We start from the raw sequence: 20,493 nt of genomic DNA, 5'->3' as shown, positions 1-20,493 counted from the left end.
GAACACACAGTATCAGTGAAACCCACTGCTCACAAGGACACAGTCCGACAAGCTCTACACTTTACATATGCACAGTGGTGTCCAATGTAGGACCCAAAATTTGTCTAAAGACAGGAATGCCGCCTTCTTTCAACACTTAAGTGAACTCATTGTCGTCACAGGTACACATATGCACATAGCGTGTTTAATGTTGCTGATAGCTGTCCATGTAATGCAGCACAGATGCACAGAAATACCCAGGGTACCGGGTCCATAGCACTGCATCCACATCACACTTCCGCACACATGACGGATGTGTAATGGGTACTATCAATTGTTGCGGTCAAGGGATTCTGGGTATGTAGACTCTGTGCTCGGTGTTGTTTCGCAGGCAATCCTTCCTCCCGCCCTGTGGGAGGGATGTGTCTTGTAACACCTGCCTTACTCTCCGCTAATAATGCAAACCATACTCCGGAGAATGCTAAATGTAGGTGTGGAATGTGTACAGCCCTATACTAGTGTCCAGTAGGCAATTGTCATGGATGGACACCCGTATGGCCAGGATGGCACCCACAACTGCAAACACGGGTAAATGACATAGCAGCGGTAAGGCATGACACAGGAAATACACATAGGGACCACAGTTGACATTCCACATACAGAGCCGGACTCTCGTGCCAACACCGGCGTACACAGCACTCAGTCTGCCAGCAACAGACTGAGGAGCACCCGCTACCGTACAGCGGAACAGATGTACGACCTGTGGAACACATACTAATGGCACACACACACCGTCAAGTAGGATATGTAAGCTATGGCATTCCCACCTATGAAGACAACATGGTTAAATGAATGCATAGGTAAGCAACATGTTCGGTGGTGTTATATTGGAAATTCAGTGGCGGATATGTCCCATTGGGATGTCTGCGGTTTATATGAAGCAGTTGGTAACCAGCATCTTTGGATGTATGTCAATTGTTCACAGTACTAAATCAGCTGGTTATGTAGCACCATGTGGAATGGGTAGTCAAACAGACATCCGCGATTCCTGAACACACAGTATCAGTGAAATCCAATGCTCACAAGGACACAGTCCGACAAGCTCTACACTTTACATATGCACAGTGGTGTCCATTGTAGGACCCAAAAATTTGTCTAAAGACAGCTCTTCCGCCTTATTTAATCACCTAACGGAACTCATTGTAGTCACAGGTACACATATGCACATAGCGTGTTTAATGTTGCTGATAGCTCTCCATGTAATGCAGCACAGATGCACAGAAATACCCAGGGTACCGGGTCCATAGAACTGCATCCACATCACACTTCCGCACACATGACGGATGTGTAATGGGTACTGTCAATTATTGCGGTCAAGGGATTCTGGGTATGTAGACTCTGTGCTCGGTGTTGTTTCGCAGGCAATCCTTCTTCCCGCCCTGTGGGAGGGATGTGTCGTAACACCTGCCTTACTCTCCGCTAATAATGCAAACCATACTCCGGAGAATGCTAAATGTAGGTGTGGAATGTGTACAGCCCTATACTAGTGTCCAGTAGGCAATTGTCATGGATGGACACCCGTATGGCCAGGATGGCACCCACAACTGCAAACCGGGTAAATGACATAGCAGCGGTAAGGCATGACACAGGAAATACACATAGGGACCACAGTTGACATTCCACATACAAAGCCGGACTGTCGTGCCAACACCGGCGTACACAGCACTCAGTCTGCCAGCAACAGACTGAGGAGCACCCGCTACCGTACAGCGGAACAGATGTGCGACCTGTGGAACACATACTAATGGCACACACACGTCACGTGGGATGTGTAAACTATGGCATTCCCACCTACGAAGACAACATGGTTAAATGAATGCATAGGTAAGCAACATGTTCGGTGGTGTTATATTGGAAATATAGTGACGGATATGTCCCATTGGGATGTCTGAGGTTTATATGAAGCAGTTGGTAACCAGCATCTTTGGATGTATGTCATTTGTTCACAGTACTAACTCAGCTGGTTATGTAGCACCATGTGGAATGGGTAGTCAAACAGACATCCGCGATTGGGAACATACACCAGCAGTGAAAAGCACTGGGCAGGTGGACACAGTCCAGCAACATCTAACTTGACATATGCACATCGGTGTCCATTGTAGGACCCAAAAATTCTGTTCAGAGAATGCCTGCTAGCTTCCTGCATTACTCATGTGATCTAATTGTCGTCACCACGTCACAGGTACACATAGACGCATAGCGTGTTCAATGTTGATGATAGCTGTCCATGAACTGCAGCACACATGCACAGAAATACCCAGGGTATCGGGTCCATTCAGCTGCGTCCACATCACACTGCAGCACACATGAAGGATGTGTAATGGGTACTGTCCACTGTTGCAGTCAAGGGAGTCTGGGTATGTAGAATCTGGCCTCGGTGTTGTTTCGCAGGCAATCCTTTGTCCGCCCGTGGGAGGGGCGTGTCGTAACACATGCGTCACTCTCCGCTAATAATGCACACCATACTCCGGGAATGCAAAATGCAGGTGTGAAATGTGTACAGCCCTATACCAGTGTATAGTAGGCAATTCACATGGATGGACAAGCGTATGACTAAGATGGCACACATAAATGCAAACCGGTGGAATTACACTGCCGTAGTAAGGCATTACACAAGTCATACACATAGGGACTACAGTTGACATTCCCCATACAAGAAACACAGACAACCAGCCGATGAAGTCCAAAGCAAAGGCGAGGTACTGTAGGGACCGTCAGTGACCAACCAGAGCACACCAAGAATTAAAGGCAGTCACCATAGTCTATTGGAGCCCACTTCGTCTGCTTCATAAGCAGACTTATTCAGACTACATACAATGCAGTCCAACCTACTACATTTACAAGCATTAATTGGTTGGTACATTAGATGTGCTAGGTACTAATTACATGCCTTAAAGGCAGACAAGCGAACAAACCTTACTTGGGTTACACATCCCACACAGTGAGGACATCAGACATTGCTTGAAAGGTACAGTCTTCATCGGAAAATGGAAATATATGTACATATATGAAACATGAACCAACATAAAATGTTTTCCAAATGTCTGACTGTGTAAGCTACATATATATGTCCTACGGATTGTGCCAATATATTAACAGAACTGCAGACACCTAGTAATATGAATGAACCATAATATATACACATAAACCGTATGAATATGACTACTGTAAAATAGACCAACGAAATGTAAAGATTCACAATGTGCTAATGTAACATTCATTTAGAAGGTTACTTAAATAAATCAATCCAGACATCCATGTGTAAATACTAACAGAAGGCCAGCGAGGTGCTTGCCCTCACATGTACTGGGATGTCGTTCCACAGCATAGTGAGTGTCTGGGTGATGAATCCGTCCCAACAACACGTTCGATTAATGACAGTGTCAAGGTGTCGTCAGCTGCCCTTGTGGTTCTGAGGATCTACCTTATTTACGTGAAGCATAGTCATCAGATCTGGGTTCGACCTAGCCGTGCATGCCAGGCACGGGTCACCTCTGGGCAAGTGGTATGCAACTGTATACAGCTGGAATCCTTTCAGTCGGTCAGTATAACACATATACCTGAGACCCTGCATCCGTTTGTCGAAGAACTGTTGGTGCCTTTCCAGCTGCTGCAGGTGTTGGGTCAGATACATTCTGAACAGGGCATTGTACCCAATCATAGGTCTATTGAGTGATGAGTACAAGGGGACAATGACCTCCCCTGATCTAGATGTGAATCCCTTCATGATGATGTGGGCAATGTGGAAGGTCTACCCAACTATGTTAGCAACATGTGTGTCTAACGAACGGTTAACAACAACACGTGTCCCCAGATCACTGGTAACCCCTCCGTGTTCAGTGGACTGCCACCTATATGGTAGCTCGGGGTAACCTTGTTCATCCCGAAGGGTATGCCTATGCATTTCCTGGCATTTAGCTGTAGGACATGTCTCTGGTACCACTTATCCACATCTGTGAGGCACTCCTGAAGGATATCTGTGTCAGATGTGTGTCTGACTTTGGCATCCGGTTTGCAGTCGTATGCAAACATTGTCACCCATAACCCCCCTGTGTGTGCGTGTACATTGGAAACGTAGATGCTGGAAATAGTGGACCCAGGACTGAGCCCCATGGGACACCACCTGTGACTGGCTGTGAGTATGACATGGCGCCAGCAACTATGGCCATGTGTGTTCTGTGACCTAGCCCGTTTGCAACCCATATGGCGATGTATGGATTTACATTCAAGATGACGGGTTTATCAAGTATACCCGAGGGGGGTATTGTGTCGGCGGCCTCTGCGGGTTGAGGTAGGCTGTATGGACTGCTTTACCCTCAGCAATGGCCTTGGTGACTGATTCTACAAAGTGAAACACGTGTAAAGGGCATGATCTGACTATGACCAAGCTAAACTGGGTTGTATCCAAAGTATGCGGGTCCCCTATGTCCTTATCTATGTGTCCCATTATGATCCATCTCCATGGCTTTGCAGATAAGGCTTGTCAAACTAATGGTATGGTAATACCCAGGGTCAGTGGAGGCACCATCTATGTGGAGTGTGACTACAGTCGCCCTGTGCTACTACTCAGGTCCGTATCCTGAGGTGAGGCTAGGATTACACAGCTGTCCGAAGTGTGGGTTAAATTCCCCATAGAGTTCCTGGAGTGCACAGCTGGGACACCATGTGGACCCATGGATGTTGTGTTGACTGCCTTGGGGCTGGATGTGGGTAATGCTGGACATACCAGCGGCAGGCGTGCCACGTTCCCTAGTCCGATGCCCAAGGGACCACACACATAGCCGGCCTTAGGCATAGGCCAAGTAGGTAGCCGTCTGGGGTGTTGCTCTACTCGGGGCACCTTTCCAGACTCTATTTGGTGTAGGTAGACCAGGAGGGTGGCGGGTGGCGTGTCGGTGGCAACCTCTGCCTAGGTCACCACTTACCCTAAGGCCACTCTTCCCGTGGGTAATACAGCAGTACCCACACCCAGGCGCGGGTCATCGCTAGGGTCATTGCTAGTATGGCACATCATCTCGTAAGGAAGGAAACCATATATCCCCAGACATAATGGCACAGCATAATGCCTGTTCGCCGGCCAAAAGGCAGACATCGTCACCAGCGTCGGTGCGGACGTACTGAGCGAGATGTCCGTTAACAATGCCGACAATGTGTCGCTTTGTGAAACAAACTCCACAGAGACATTCAATAATAGACAACGACGGACAACCCGATGTCCTCGTGTCTGAGCTGTTCAACCTGTTACGCCATGTTAAATGTGTGTAGCACAGCGGAACCGGGCCAAACAAAGCAACGGACATGTCTGTGGCTCAGTGAAAGTCGTCACGCAATGTTAAACCCTTGTAATATTGCGACACAGGCCATACATACGGAGGGTTAGTAATGGAAGTAGGTTAGTTCGATCAGACCGTGTGCAATTAGTATAACGAGATCTACAACGGATACACCGGCCAATCGGCGCACACGGTTAAGACTAATTGGGGGGGGGGCCGTGACATGGTACCATGGACACGGACAAAACGTGCCCATGTGACTCATCTAACATTCGTACAGGGTCAGGGCGGTCCCGTACAGTGGGCGGCCAAGACCAAACCCAAAGCACCACAGCAACACCCTGACAATCGAAGGCCTGTATGCATATGGGATATAAGCAGCTGTCATCTGAACAGCCCTGTGGTGACGACATATGCATCCTGGGCCATGAGCGAGGGAATTAGGAATGTTCAACATGCAGTACCGCACCTTTCCCAGCAGGAGAATGGATGCCTGTGACGTGCGTGTGTGCGGGGGGGGTGATATGTAAATGTACATAGGTACCACGGGTATGCATATTAATGACAACGAACAGCTAACGTGCACTGGTCACAGTAAGAGTCAAACGTGACTGCAGTCACGTTGGAATTATGACTATAGAACATATAGATGTGCGCGTGTACGTAAAGCGTCCATGCTGCAAAGACTGTTACATATATAAAGCTGTAAGTGCTTTCTGCACCGTCCGTCAACGGATCAGACATATGTTGCGGAATAGTCACAAGTAGCATAAAACACGTAACCACACAGACACTGTAAACATATATAAGCGGACTACGGATATGCATGTGCGGCGTGCGCGTAACCCACAATCCGGACATGCGGTGTGCGTGTGCGTGTGTGATCCAGTGGAACCAGGGAAGGTTACGGATGTCTCCTCCACACGTTTACATTCATAATTGTCAAATATATGCTTAAATAGTACCTATTGATTCCATGCTTTGTTATCGTAATGCTACTATTATACACATCGATATACAATAACCTGATCAACACACTACATTCTAAGGTGCACTCTCACCAATTATCAACTATGTGTCCGGATACTGATTGTATTTACCAATATTGTAGATATATTAACACATTGTTGCCGTATTATTGTTTCCATGAAGTAAGGCATGCAACACTGATATGTATATGTCACGTTATAATCAAGACTTGGAGCACTGTCCACCTAACTATGAGCAGGTTTATTGATTATTTCGCTTTAAACCGACTCTGAAGGAAGTGAATTAGGGACGGCTATGTCATGACATCCGTACTCGGCGTTGCCCCATGTTAGTAGTTGAGAGAGCTCAGTATCCTTTCACTGTGGAGTCTATCGTATTTGACAGTGTCTGTTTCTGCCGATATATGTTCCATAATGTCGTTTATGAAGATGGGCAGGGCGCAAGGTTTGCTGTATTTACGCATACTGGCACGTGGATATACATACGCCATGTCAACCAAGCCATGGGTAGTCAAGCAGACATCCACGACTGGGGAACATACAGCGGCAGTCAATACCACTGGCCAGATGGGGACAGTCAAACACGTTCTACACTTTACAAATGCACATCGGTGTCCATTGTAGGACTCCAAAAATTCTGACTGTTTTGCCAGTATCGCCAAGAACAGCCAATCCGGTACAAACCGTGACTACGGCACAGCTGAACATATGCACCACCAGCGTGTTTAAGGTTGATGATACCTGCCCATGACATGCAGGACATATGAACAGAGGTCCCCAGACTGCCGTGTCCATACATGTCGTCCATATCCCAGTTCCGCACATGAAGGATGTGTCATGCGTGCCGTGGGGGTTGCAGCCCTGGTATCCTGGGTATGCAAAATGGGTCTCGGTGTTGTTTGGCTGATAATCCGTTGTCCGCCCGTGGGAGGGCTGCGGGTACAGGGCGTGCCTTAGTCCCCAGTAAGGATGCAAAGCACCCATAGGGTAATGCTAAAGGCATGTGTGAAATGTGTTCAGCCCTACATCAGTGTCCAGTAGGCATTTCCCAAGGATGGACAAGCGTCACGGACAAGATGGCACCCATAATAGCAAGCCTGGTGGAATGACACAGCCGTAGTAGGGCATGACACAGGACATAAAGATGGAAACAGCAGTACATACACCCGTAGACATCCATCCTGCCATGCGAATCCCAGCGTACACAGCAGCGAAGGTGCTATCCAGTATGTGGGGATCACCGCCTCCACTCTGCGGAACATACCTGCGACCTGTGGAACACATATTAATGGCACACCAACAACGTCAACTAGGAAGGTCATACTATCGCTAAAATATGGGTTCACACACATAACCGACATACTGTCATGAATACATAGGTTCTACATGTACCGGCTGTGTTATACTGACAATACAGTGGCGGATAGTTCACAATGGTACCTGTGAGGATTATGTAAAGCAGTTGCCAACCTGCAGGACTACAGTAACACCCTATGGGTAAATTGTGGAAGGACACGGGTTACGTAGCACTACATAATATGGGTAGGCGGACAGACATCCGGGAATGGGGAACATCTGGCGGCAGTCAAACCCACTGGCGAATGGACACAGTCCAACATGTCCTAAACTTTACATATGCACATCGGTGTCCATTGCAGGACCCAAATATTACTCCTTAAGTGAGTGTGAGCAACATAGTGTGAACCGGAAGAGGTGACAGCCGTGACTACGGCACAGGTAGATATATGCACCACAGGTGTCTTCAAGGGTGATGACAGCCGTCCATGAAATGCAGGACATATGAATAGGACTCCCCAGGCTGCTGCATCCATACACGTACGTCCACATCCCATTTCCGCACACATGAAGGGTGTGCAAGGGGTACTGTTGGCGGGTGCAGAAATGGGGGCGTGGGGTTGCATATATGGGGGGCGGTGTGGATTGGCCGATGATTCATCGTCCGCCCGTGTGCGGGGCGTGGCCATAACATATCGTTACTCCGCAATACTAATACCGATCATCCACGGAAATGGAGAATGCAGCTGTGAAATGTTGACAGCCCGATACTAGTGTCAGTAGGCAGTTCCCATGGATGGACAAGCGTGCGGCCAAGATGGCACCCATAGCTGCAAACCTGGGGAATCCACAGCTGTTGCAAGGCATAACCCAGGGAATACAGATACGGTGTACAGTACACACTCCCCATTCAAAGAAAGACCGCTGGGCAGATACCGGCGTACACAACACTCCATGTGCCAGCACATCTATGGGGATCCTGCGCTTCCATACAGTGGAACAGATGGGTCACCTGTGTAAAGATACCAATGGCACAATCTCCACGTCTGCTGGGAATGACATAGGATGGTCAAACTATGGCGTTGACACCAAAGAAAGACATCCTTCGGTGAATTAATAGGATTGATGTCAATACACCATGGCAAACACCCAATGAACAGGGAAGACTTGCTGGCACCCTATGGCCACAAACCATGTCACACATAGGTAGATGGAACAGTCAACATAAACATTTCGTCCACGACAGGTGCATATGGTATCCAAAGGTACTTCATAGACATGTATGCGCTATCACCCGTTGGCCCGTGAGACTTACACATAACATGGAAGTATCCAGGCTTTAAATGTCCACCCTTACACTTCCATTTGTCACTTTCTATGCGAGCAATGGAGATGTAGCCACAGCATAGAAAGCAGAGGCGTACTGCTAACGAAACACACACATGTCAACATCACAGAAAGCATACTATGAACACCGTATTACATGATATTGTACTATGCAACACAAACAAACCGGAAACCTGCAGCAAGAATAGTCCCGTGGTTCGACACAACACAAGTCTTACGTAACATTTGAACAGTTCATTAAAACATGCAGCGTTTTCGTTGTTTCCTAGCGATGTGCAGGAAATATGCTATGTCTAAGAATGTTCACAAACAACAATGTGAGTCTTAACATGATTTTAAATATCACACTGTTGATTGTGAACACTGTAACAATTTGCTTATTCAGTTGTATGGTGAAAGCAGCGGAAACACACACACACACGGAAGGGACGGAGATGAACCTCGCCTATTTACATGAACTCAGTACAGTATGAATCATTTACACAGCGCTACCGAGTTAACTGGCGTGGCGCTGTCAGAGGCATACATGTAGGCTGCTGGCGTCACCCGCAAGACAATATTTGGAAATAGCCAAGGCATGTGTTGCGAGCGTCTAAAAGCATAATCAGTCGCAGAGGCAGCTGGAAACACACACACACACACACACGGAAGGGACGGGGGCGAACCTCGACTATCTACATGAACACACTACTGTATGAAGCATTTACAGAGCAGCTACCGAGTTTGCTAAACAGGCGCTGTCACAGGCATACTTGTAGGCTGCTGACATCACCCGCAAGACAATAGTTGGCAATAGCCAAGGCATGTGTTGCGGGCGTCTAAAAGCATAATCAGTCGCAGAGGCAGCTGGAAACACACACACACACACACGGAAGGGACGGGGGCGAACCTCGACTATCTACATGAACACACTACTGTATGAAGCATTTACAGAGCAGCTACCGAGTTTGCTAAACAGGCGCTGTCACAGGCATACTTGTAGGCTGCTGACATCACCCGCAAGACAATAGTTGGCAATAGCCAAGGCATGTGTTGCGGGCGTCTAAAAGCATAATCAGTCGCAGAGGCAGCTGGAAACACACACACACACACACACGGAAGGGACGGGGGCGAACCTCGACTATCTACATGAACACACTACTGTATGAAGCATTTACAGAGCAGCTACCGAGTTTGCTAAACAGGCGCTGTCACAGGCATACTTGTAGGCTGCTGGCGTCAGCCGCAAGACAATAGTTGGCAATAGCCAAGGCATGTGTTGCGGGCGTCTAAAAGCATAATCAGTCGCAGAGCGCGGCTGGAAACACACACACACACAGAGACACACACACACGGAAGGGCGGGGGCGAACCTCGACTATCTACATGAACACACTACTGTATGAAGCATTTACAGAGCAGCTACCGAGTTTGCTAAACAGGCGCTGTCACAGGCATACTTGTAGGCTGCTGGCGTCACCCGCAAGACAATAGTTGGCAATAGCCAAGGCATGTGTTGCGGGCGTCTAAAAGCATAATCAGTCGCAGAGGCAGCTGGAAACACACACACACACACACACGGAAGGGGCGGGGGCGAACCTCGACTATCTACATGAACACACTACTGTATGAAGCATTTACAGAGCGCTACCGAGTTTGCTAAACAGGCGCTGTCACAGGCATACTTGTAGGCTGCTGGCGTCAACCGCCAAGACAATAGTTGGCAATAGCCAAGGCATGTGTTGCGGGCGTCTAAAAGCATAATCAGTCGCAGAGCGCGGCTGGAAACACACACACACAGAGACACACACACACGGAAGGGGCGGGGAGCGAACCTCGACTATCTACATGAACACACAACTGTATGAAGCATTTACAGAGCAGCGCTACCGAGTTTGCTGAACAGGCGCTGTCACAGGCATACTTGTAGGCTGCTGGCGTCACCCGCAGGACAATAGTTGGCAATAGCCAAGGCATGTGTTGCGGGCGTCTAAAAGCATAATCAGTCGCAGAGGCAGCTGGAAACACACACACACACACACAGACACACACACACACACACACACACACACACACACACGGAAAGGGCGGGGGCGAACCTCGCCTATCTACATGAACACACTACAGTATGAAGCATTTACAGAGCGCTACCGAGTTTACTGAGCAGGCGCTGTCAGGAGGCATACCCCTCGTGAGTGGTATCATTTGCAAAGGCAATGCGCCCGATCGGGTGTTCGGACAGAGTCGCAGTCACGCGGTCTGTTACCATCCCAAGGTCGCCGTACACTAACACGTTAGTGCTGCAGTCGAGAATAACAAGTAACTACTGATCAGTACATCACTGCATACTGGGCATGCTCAGACACTTAGACTCGGCACAGGGCAGACATGCATACACATGTTGCGTCGGCATGGGTGGCGTAATGTGGACCGTCGTGTGTGTCCAGCCACACAACAGAAACCTGGCCATGCCACAGGCGTGGCCGTTGCGTGGGGATAGAGGCATGCACCCGGGGTATTACTGCAGACGGCCGCGGTGTGCACTGTGCTGTGTGTCTATCTACACAGCTGCCTACTGGGCATGCTCAGACACTTAAGTCGGCACAGATCAGACATGCATACACATGGTGCGGCGGCATGGGTGGCGGAATCACGGACCATCCTGTGTGTCCGGCCACACAACAGTAACCGGTCATGCCACAGGCGTTGTTGTTGCTGCGGGGAATATGTAGGTGCAATTAACCATGTGTAGGACTGGCCTACAGTTTGTTGCATGCTACAGACAACCCTCCCAAACACAGGATACCTTCACAGATGTCCTGAGGACACTGGTGAGTGGGCATGCTCTCACAACAGCACCGTTTGGGTGACATGAACCACCCATACATAGCCTGGGAACATTACCCATGGCACAACACAGTCGCCAGCAGTCCCAGGTGTTCACACACCTGGCCACTGTTAAACAGCCATGCACCATACATACCAGGGGATGTCTGACAGTTCTGCCCATCACGCATGGTGAGGATATGCCCCACACAGGATGTACAGCCCTCAATGGTGATGCAAGACCGTATAGTGGATCCACTGGTCATCCACTCACTGTAACCAACACCTGCATGGGGACCTCAGTGATGACCTCTCCACAGAAAACCACACACATCATATGACCGGTGTGGTACCCTACATGTCCTCCATGCCAATGTTGAACAGAGGCCAGACCGGCAAGCGCCTAACGAATGCCTTCCCGACCACCCACATGCATGTCTGCAACAGGCAAACATGATGACATCAGGACCTTGTCCACCACAGGTAGGCACATGGTGTGGTGGACCGCAGCCACTGACTACCTGTACATCAACAGTTGGAGCTACTACATGGCAGGGCAATGACAGTACCAGGAAACCATCACCCATTCATACCGGCGTCACCATACGGCCCCACATACCAACATCCAGGTCCGCTCGTGGGAGTGGTACTGCAGAGGGCACATGAGACAACCACAGGGCCTTCCCTAACTGTGGTAAGGACATGGTTGGGGGCACACAGACTTGCCTGGAAATGGTCCAGAATGGTACAACAGTCACTGCACCCACAGACATTGTCTGCATACCACAGGACATGTTCCATGCATACATCCCCCCCCCAACAGGGAACATATCCATCCCACCAGAGTGTATCCTCCCAAACATGTCATATGGCCTGGGTGATCCCATATCTCTATGGCGTTTGACACGTCAGCAATGGGCACCGATGGTTTCCCTGGCTGTGTGCTACCCATCCTCTTTGAGGCCCTCGGCCCACACATGCGACCACTGTGTCATGTTAGCCTTACTATGGGCTATGTCCCCAATGGATGCCATATGGCATCTGTGGTCCCACTATGCCAGGGTAGTGCTCCTATGGACTGTCAACAGCCACACCCTATCGCTTGACAAGTGTTGTCTGCAAAGCTGTGTGGAGGTCCATACAGGTGGTCATGGTTACAGATAGCGGTGTACAGCCAATGCGGAACATACCCACAACTACATAGTCAAGGCGGATCCTGCCTCCCGAACCTGCTCGTCCAGTCTGGAGTGTTCACCAAGGCCATTGATGGGGATATGTGGGTTTGCACACAGTACCATGACCTGGTGGGGCGTTCAGAGCACACTACACATGGGACCCATGTAAAGGCTCGCCAGCATACATGTGGGGACATATGTCACCCGATGCTTCTCACACAGGTTGGAGGTCACACCACACAGGGTTGGTGCTGAAGGTGCCTTGTCACACTCATATCTGGACCCAGTGGAGGCCCACAGGGCTCACTCCTGTGCCCCCTGCCATATGGCATCCGACCTTCAATGTGCATGCAATCATAGGGGATTGTAGCAGACAAGGTATGCAGATGACTACGCACCGGCCGACATACCCAGCACCCCATGTTACACGAACATCCACCTAGGGCGTCATAGACATGGATGACTGGTGCCAGAGCCATGGCCTGCTACCAAATGCCAGAGAAGGTGCAGCCCTACCCAGTGTGAAGAACATGTTCGTCCCAATGTCACATGTGGGTGATGCGCCATTAAAGATGGTGGACATGTTCAGGAAATGGCTACCACACCTGTTGGCAACCTCTGTCAACACACACAATGGCAATGTGGGTGTGAAGACATTCCATTGTGGCCTCCTGGTCTGGATGGAATGGCAACCACATCAGGGGTGTTCATTGTACCCCTGTACACATCACACACCAGTGCAATGACTGCGTACAATGGCACATGTGGCCTGTAGCTAACCTGGCGCCTGAAGCACTTTCGGAAGGACATAAGCGTTCCACAAGGCGGGGATAGCGGTGCTGGGACATGTGTCACAAGGTGCACGGCCAAGGGGACACCGGCTGTGGATCTTCACAGCACAGCTGCTCCGTGGTGATCTGTGCCTGACATACACGGCCATGTCTGACCTGGGTGACATGGGCACATTCCACCTCCCAGGCCCCATGCGAACACGGGCACAGAAGCGACTGTCAGACACCTCAACCCAAAGATGAGTGGGGCGTGCTGGGGAACAGGGTAGCGACCAGACACACACTACAACACGGGGAGGAGAGCCAGGCCATGTGAAGGAAAGGCCCTGACTGCCTTTGTCCAGGACTGCTAATGGCGTGTGGATGTGTGACTATAGTTATGCGCCAGTCAACCTCTGTGTGTCACTGCTAGACCAGGGACTGGGGACTGATGGATATGGCATCCCCATCCTGAGGGGTGTTAGATGCCACACACAGTCATGCTAGGTCCACACATGTCGTGGGGCACATATCCTGTCACGTTCATGTGTGCCTATGTACCTATGTAGGGGTCCATGCGGATGTGGGTAACTGAGCTATACTGATTTTGCCAGACATGCCTGTGGGTACCCCACGACTATACGTGGGGAACTAATTACAGTGCTCCCAGTAGGCACGTGCAAGTACACCATCAGTATCATACGGGTTAACTGCACCGACATGGTGCTACACATGTAACCACCACACATACTGTGTACACATATCAATGAATGCTGCACCTGTCCTGCATGGTATGTCTGCTGCATGATGTCCGTGCACAACACACATCACATACACACCTGTCACCAGCCATACACACACACCACAACATACACAGCACGTACTATGCGGACACAGGTATCACATACACCTCTCACTATCGTGTCCACCCTGTGCATCATAATATGTCAGCTTAACCGTGCATTGATGGTGTGGCTCACAGTTATCCGGCAGAGACTTAATCATATGCACAGGGTGATATGTGTGCCACAGGCATGGGCTGTACCAATGGATGACATCATGTGTGTGTGTAAGGGCCAGTGCATTGAGTGGGCATGACTATGTAGATTGCATGTGGGTGTGGTGGAGCCCTACAGTTGTGTCTGCTGTGTGTGGGTGTGTGTGTACACAGTTCAGTCATCTGTGATGCCTACACGGGGTATGCTTGGCAGCCCCTGACTGTACAGTGCAGGTGTTACGGCTCACTGTGTCTGCCGGCGGCGAAGTGACCCGCGCCTGCCTGGGGTCGCAGGCACGACCGGGTGGAGGTACAGACTGTCCACTCTCCGATGTCACATGTCCGCTGGAAACGTGCCCACGACGGGGCCGTCCAGGGCCACGTCCACGTGGCCTGCTCTGTCCTGGTGTGGATGGTGTGGTAGCAGCTGCAGTGCTACTGCTACCATCACTGTCTGTGTGGGCATGGGAGGTGGCACGCACGCTGACCTGCAGCAGGTGGTGTTGCTGGCACACGCCCACGTGCCCTATGCCTCACCCCTACCTGGTGTTCCTGCACGGACTGCGCACGCTCAAGGATGGCCAAGCCTCGGTCGATGAGACCAGCCATATCGCCCAATCTCCTATCCAGAACATCGGCAAGATGCTGTTGTGCATTCGCCAATGCCTGGATGCTGTCATTTAAGTGCGGATTGCGGACCTCTGCAGCCTCTGCCCCTCCTGGTTCGGCCGTTCGGCGCGTGCCTGCGCCGCCATTACAGTCTGGAACATGCGTCTGGTTATACCAGCTGCTGGACCTGGGCGGCAGGTGTATGTCTAGCGGTGCTCCCCTACGGGCAGCACCTGCCACATGCCTGCGTGGCACTGCACCAGTCCTTACACTGGCAACATCGTGTGTACCCACACCTTCTGCAGCCACCACACATTCCTGCTCGGGGACAACAGGCGCTGACTGACCGTCATCTATGGGCAGCGGTGTTGGGGTATGTGTCGGCATCTGAACCGTGTGCAGGGATGAAAGGGACGTATGTGTGATGTTCTCCAGTGGCACAGACTCTGCCTGTGACGACCCTGCCTGTGCCTCATGCACATGCTCATCACCACTAGTATCTGTGGGGACACTAGCATCAGATTGACCGCGGGAGGGAGCACCTACAGCACCTGTCAATACAAAGACATACCATCGGTTACAATACAGACACACACACACACACACACACACACACACACACACACACACACACACACACACACACACACACACACACACACACACACACACACACACACACACACACAGCATGCATGTGATTATGCAGGTGGCATGCAGCATTCACACAACACAGACCAGTGAATGCAGACCAGACATTCATAGTGGCAGTATGTACACTGCCCTGGTGGGGACAGTACAACAGGCAGGTGTCATTTAGTAGGCATGCAGTACACACATTCATGGTAGTTTGCATGCATCAGCGTGATACACCGTGTGGCAGCGGGCAAGTTGGGAGTACACATGGCTGCCAACACTATGTAATGTACACCGCAAACATGTGCGGTATCATGTGGGCATGTGAAGATGGTGTCCCACCGCATGCACCACATCACGATGGCTGTCATGGTGCAGTGTTATGTGTACAGTGTACAGATACAATGTATGTGTAACAGTGATGTCTGTGTAGGTGCGTTGCTGTGAGCTGTGTGCATAGCTGTGCGGTGTGTGGTGCGGGCTCTGTGCCACTGCACAGTAGCAGGACACAGCTATGTGTCTGTGCGATGCGTGACCTGGGCGCATTACATTGCCATGTCTGTAAGCCAGTTCAGCTGCTCAGCAGCACATATATAGTGGACATTGGAGGCACCTGTAGTAGCTGTGGAGAGGAATTTCATGTCACTGGTGTACTACATCAGATGTCCAGGGGTCCACTACATTGATGAACCCACTATGTGTGTACAGGGTGCAATGGTGAGTACCCACTGTGGATGTGCTGTGTGGCAACATGCCTGTAGGTATCAACCATGGCCTTGTCTGTCTGACTCATTGACAATTGTGTGTGGTAGACATTGTGCACACGGCCCTGTGGTGGCCCATGTGACATACACCCATACTAGTGTGGCGTGTCACATTCTCTGGATATGCTGACAGTGTGTATGTCTGCTATGTTGTGCATAGGTCATATCATGGTGTGACAATGCTGCAGCCAGACATCCACGTGCATGGGACATGGCATGCGCCATGTCTGGCGTGTGCACCGATGCAGGGGCATGGGTCACATTGGTAACACCTGTGCTCTGGCCAGATCACAGCTCACTCTGTGGTACTGTGTCCATACTGCACTGGCATACCAATGCATACTACACATGCAGCCATTGTGTAACACCTACACCATTGTATGCATAGCTGAATGCACGTAACACACCAATTGGTTGTGTGGTGTCATACCACTCTGATAGCAGGTGTATCTACTGTACATGGGTGGTGTGTATGTCGGGTGGTGCGAGCTGTATACCGTGACGAGGGCACACACAGGTGAGCATGTCATGCCTAGACACATGGGGAATATCAATACAGCAGAACATGCGTTTGACTGGCAACAGACTTACCTGCAACAGACCCTTGTCCTTGCGACCGCCAGGCGTACCTGTAAAGGCATTACACAAAGGTATACACATTAGCCATTACTATCTCCACGGTCAGCACTGTGCATGACACATCATGCATGTGTGTGGTTGCATGTGCTATGCACATGTCTGCTAACACAACATAGCATACAATGGTTTGCATCTTGTGTGGCCATATACCTGGCATGTATTGCTATATCATGTGTTGTACTATGACACCCACACCCACGTCGCCTATCATACAAACATGCAACACTGACTTACCATGCAGCTCCAGGCTCATAGCTCGGGAGACACCCACCTCCACGATGGGCGCAAGTGGTTCTGCGTGTTGTTCCGTGGGTGTCCCCAGACTGGCCAGGAGCTCCTCCGTAGCTGTGAGTGGGGGCTGTGTTGGTGGCCCACCACCTGTCCCACGTTGTTGCCTGGCGATTGCAGCGGCACGCTGTCTTGCATGCGGATCAGGTCTGTGCAGTGCCTGCGGTTGTTGGTAGCTGCGGTTGGTTCCGCCCACGCTGTTCACCCTCCTGCACAACTCCTCCCACATCTCCTGCCGTTCTTGTGCCTGCTGTGGCACATGGCTAAACAGGGCGTTGTAGTTACTCTGGAGGTATGGTATGATGACCTCCTCCTCCTGTCGGCTAAATGGTGGAAGCCGGGGCGTGGCATTATCTGGAAGACATAATGATGGTGGCAGGTCACATTCACACTGCTGTGCTGGCATACTGTTGGAAATACATTGCTATGACATATGCGACATCTGCACAGTGATCTGTGAAGGGCATCGTGGCGGTGACACAGCCGATGTTGTGGCTTCACACCATTGAGCACTGGGTGTCACATCATATCTGTGTGCCACCCCATCACACTGTGCACGCACCATGTAGATGTTAGCCTGCCATGGACATGTGTACCTGGCTGCACCTATGTCCATATCAGTTGGCATATGTCCCCATGTGGCGTCTGTGCTACTGTTCACCTGTCGCTGTGTATATGTCAGTACACATCACGTCTGTCTCCATTGGGACCGTGAGCAGCGGCACCGTACACATACACATGCACACCTGCACATGCATCTGTTGTGCCATGTACTTCCACACAGCGCTGTACGGTGCTGGACAACTTGCCCCAGCTCACCTGTGTTACGTATGTGATAGACATGGAGCAATGTGTAACCATGACACATTAGCAGGAAAGGCCATGCATAGCATGTACACGCACACATTGTGCAGAGCATCACACAGCACCTGTAACATGACAGGGTGCATCGCCACCACATTACTACTGTGTATGGTTGATAGTGAGAGTGCCTTTTGTCCATTGCACCATGTGGGACTGTGATAGCTCATGCAGCCTTGCTGGTCATCTCTGCATGATATGGCAGGGTATGCCACATACATGGCAATGGGTGTGACCCACCCAGGGGCTGGAGGTATTGGCAGGGTGGCTGTCCATTGCTTTTGTCATAGCTGTGTGAATATGGACATTCAACATGTTTATCACCATGGTGTGGACACTGTCCTCCAGCGAGGTATGCTGTCTTGTTGAGGGTGTGTGTGGTGCATGCAGGTATCACACATCCATGCATACACTGTAGCCCTGGCAGGTGCTATGTGCTGGGATGTTGATCGACACAGTGCTGTATGTGTACACACACCGCTATCCCATGCACATGGATATCTGCCTGAACTGATGTGGGTAACACATATGTGTACATACATTGCCGCTGCCACCCACATGTCTGCTGCTGCACTACACACCGCCATCCCTCCCTGTGTGAATGTGGTGTTGGCCTCAGCAGAGGTATCCATGTATGGGGACATGGATGTTCACATAGCAGGCCCACTGATGGTATCGTCGATCTGACCATACACATATGATGCACCCTCACACATACAACCCATTCATATTGTTGTTCACAATGGTGACACGGCTATATTGCTATGCGGAGCCATTCACAGACATACATACACAGAGGCATGCCGCCCATCTGTGTCATTGGCGGACTATTGGTGTGGTTTGGCACCTAACGTGTTTGACTGCAGGTGGCGCAGACCTACTGTGCACATGTCTACATGGTAGGCCTGTTCTCGGTAGGCATCTGTGATGTGCTGTGCACATCTCATACCTGCACATTTGCTTGTTGTCCATCGGTCCACAGGCCAGTGGTGGGACATACAGGGATGTTGCTGAACATATGTACATGCGACCCTGTACAACTGTGGCGCTAGCCTCTCAGATGCTCATGTGTCGTGGTCGTGAACACCGTACACACACATGTGGTTGTGGGGCGCCGTCCATACCCATCTCCACCTGTGGGTTGCTATCATCCCACACACTCCTTGTACTGTATGTTCAGGCTATGCAGCTATGTGGGGCTTGTGTGCATACAATACGATACTATGTGCCTTTGCACCCATCACGAACATTGTCACACAGGTACACCGGCAGCCATACACATCGCAGATTGTTGTCAGCATGTCACATGTGGTACACACCTAACACATCTCCTGCGGGACATGGTAATCTGTATGGGCATGTCCAGTAGTGACATACCACAGCTACCCCTACATGCCGGCTATGCAGGACATGTCTGTGTACATCTACTGTGACATATACACAAGCAATGCCCCCTACCTACATCACATGGTACTACCTGTGGAGTATGTGTGTCTGCATCCATGCTATGGCCATAGATGACAATTGTACATCTATATGTGCAACATACCTCAGTGGGGGTTGTCATGAGCACATGTTCCATGTGTCAATGCATTGTTTGTGTCTGTTGGGCAGTCATTGTTGTGCATGGTTTACATGGCTGACATAGTGTACTGTGTCTGATTCCAGGTACTTCATTGGGCTACCAGCATTGTACATTTCTACAGCACATTCCAGCCATCATGTAGCCAGCTTAGATGACAGTGGGAGGTGTTCCGCCATGTGCACATATGTCACCACGGTACAAGGGTGACTGACACACATTGTCGGGACTGGGTTCTGACTGCTGTGGATGTGTGTACCGGTGTTGACAACCATGACTGCACCAGATGGTGTCTTCTGGATGTGTGACATTCACAACAAACACCCACATTCACATAGCAGCACATCGTCCACGACAATTGACATTCCTGCCTGAACACTGTATGCGGTATGTTTGTATGACCACTGCATATATCACTGGTGGC

Source organism: Protopterus annectens, chromosome 1.part0, assembly GCF_019279795.1.
Source record: "Protopterus annectens isolate FY-2018-M chromosome 1.part0, PAN1.0, whole genome shotgun sequence".
NCBI lineage: Eukaryota > Metazoa > Chordata > Ceratodontiformes > Protopteridae > Protopterus > Protopterus annectens.
This window is presented reverse-complemented; position numbering follows the sequence as displayed.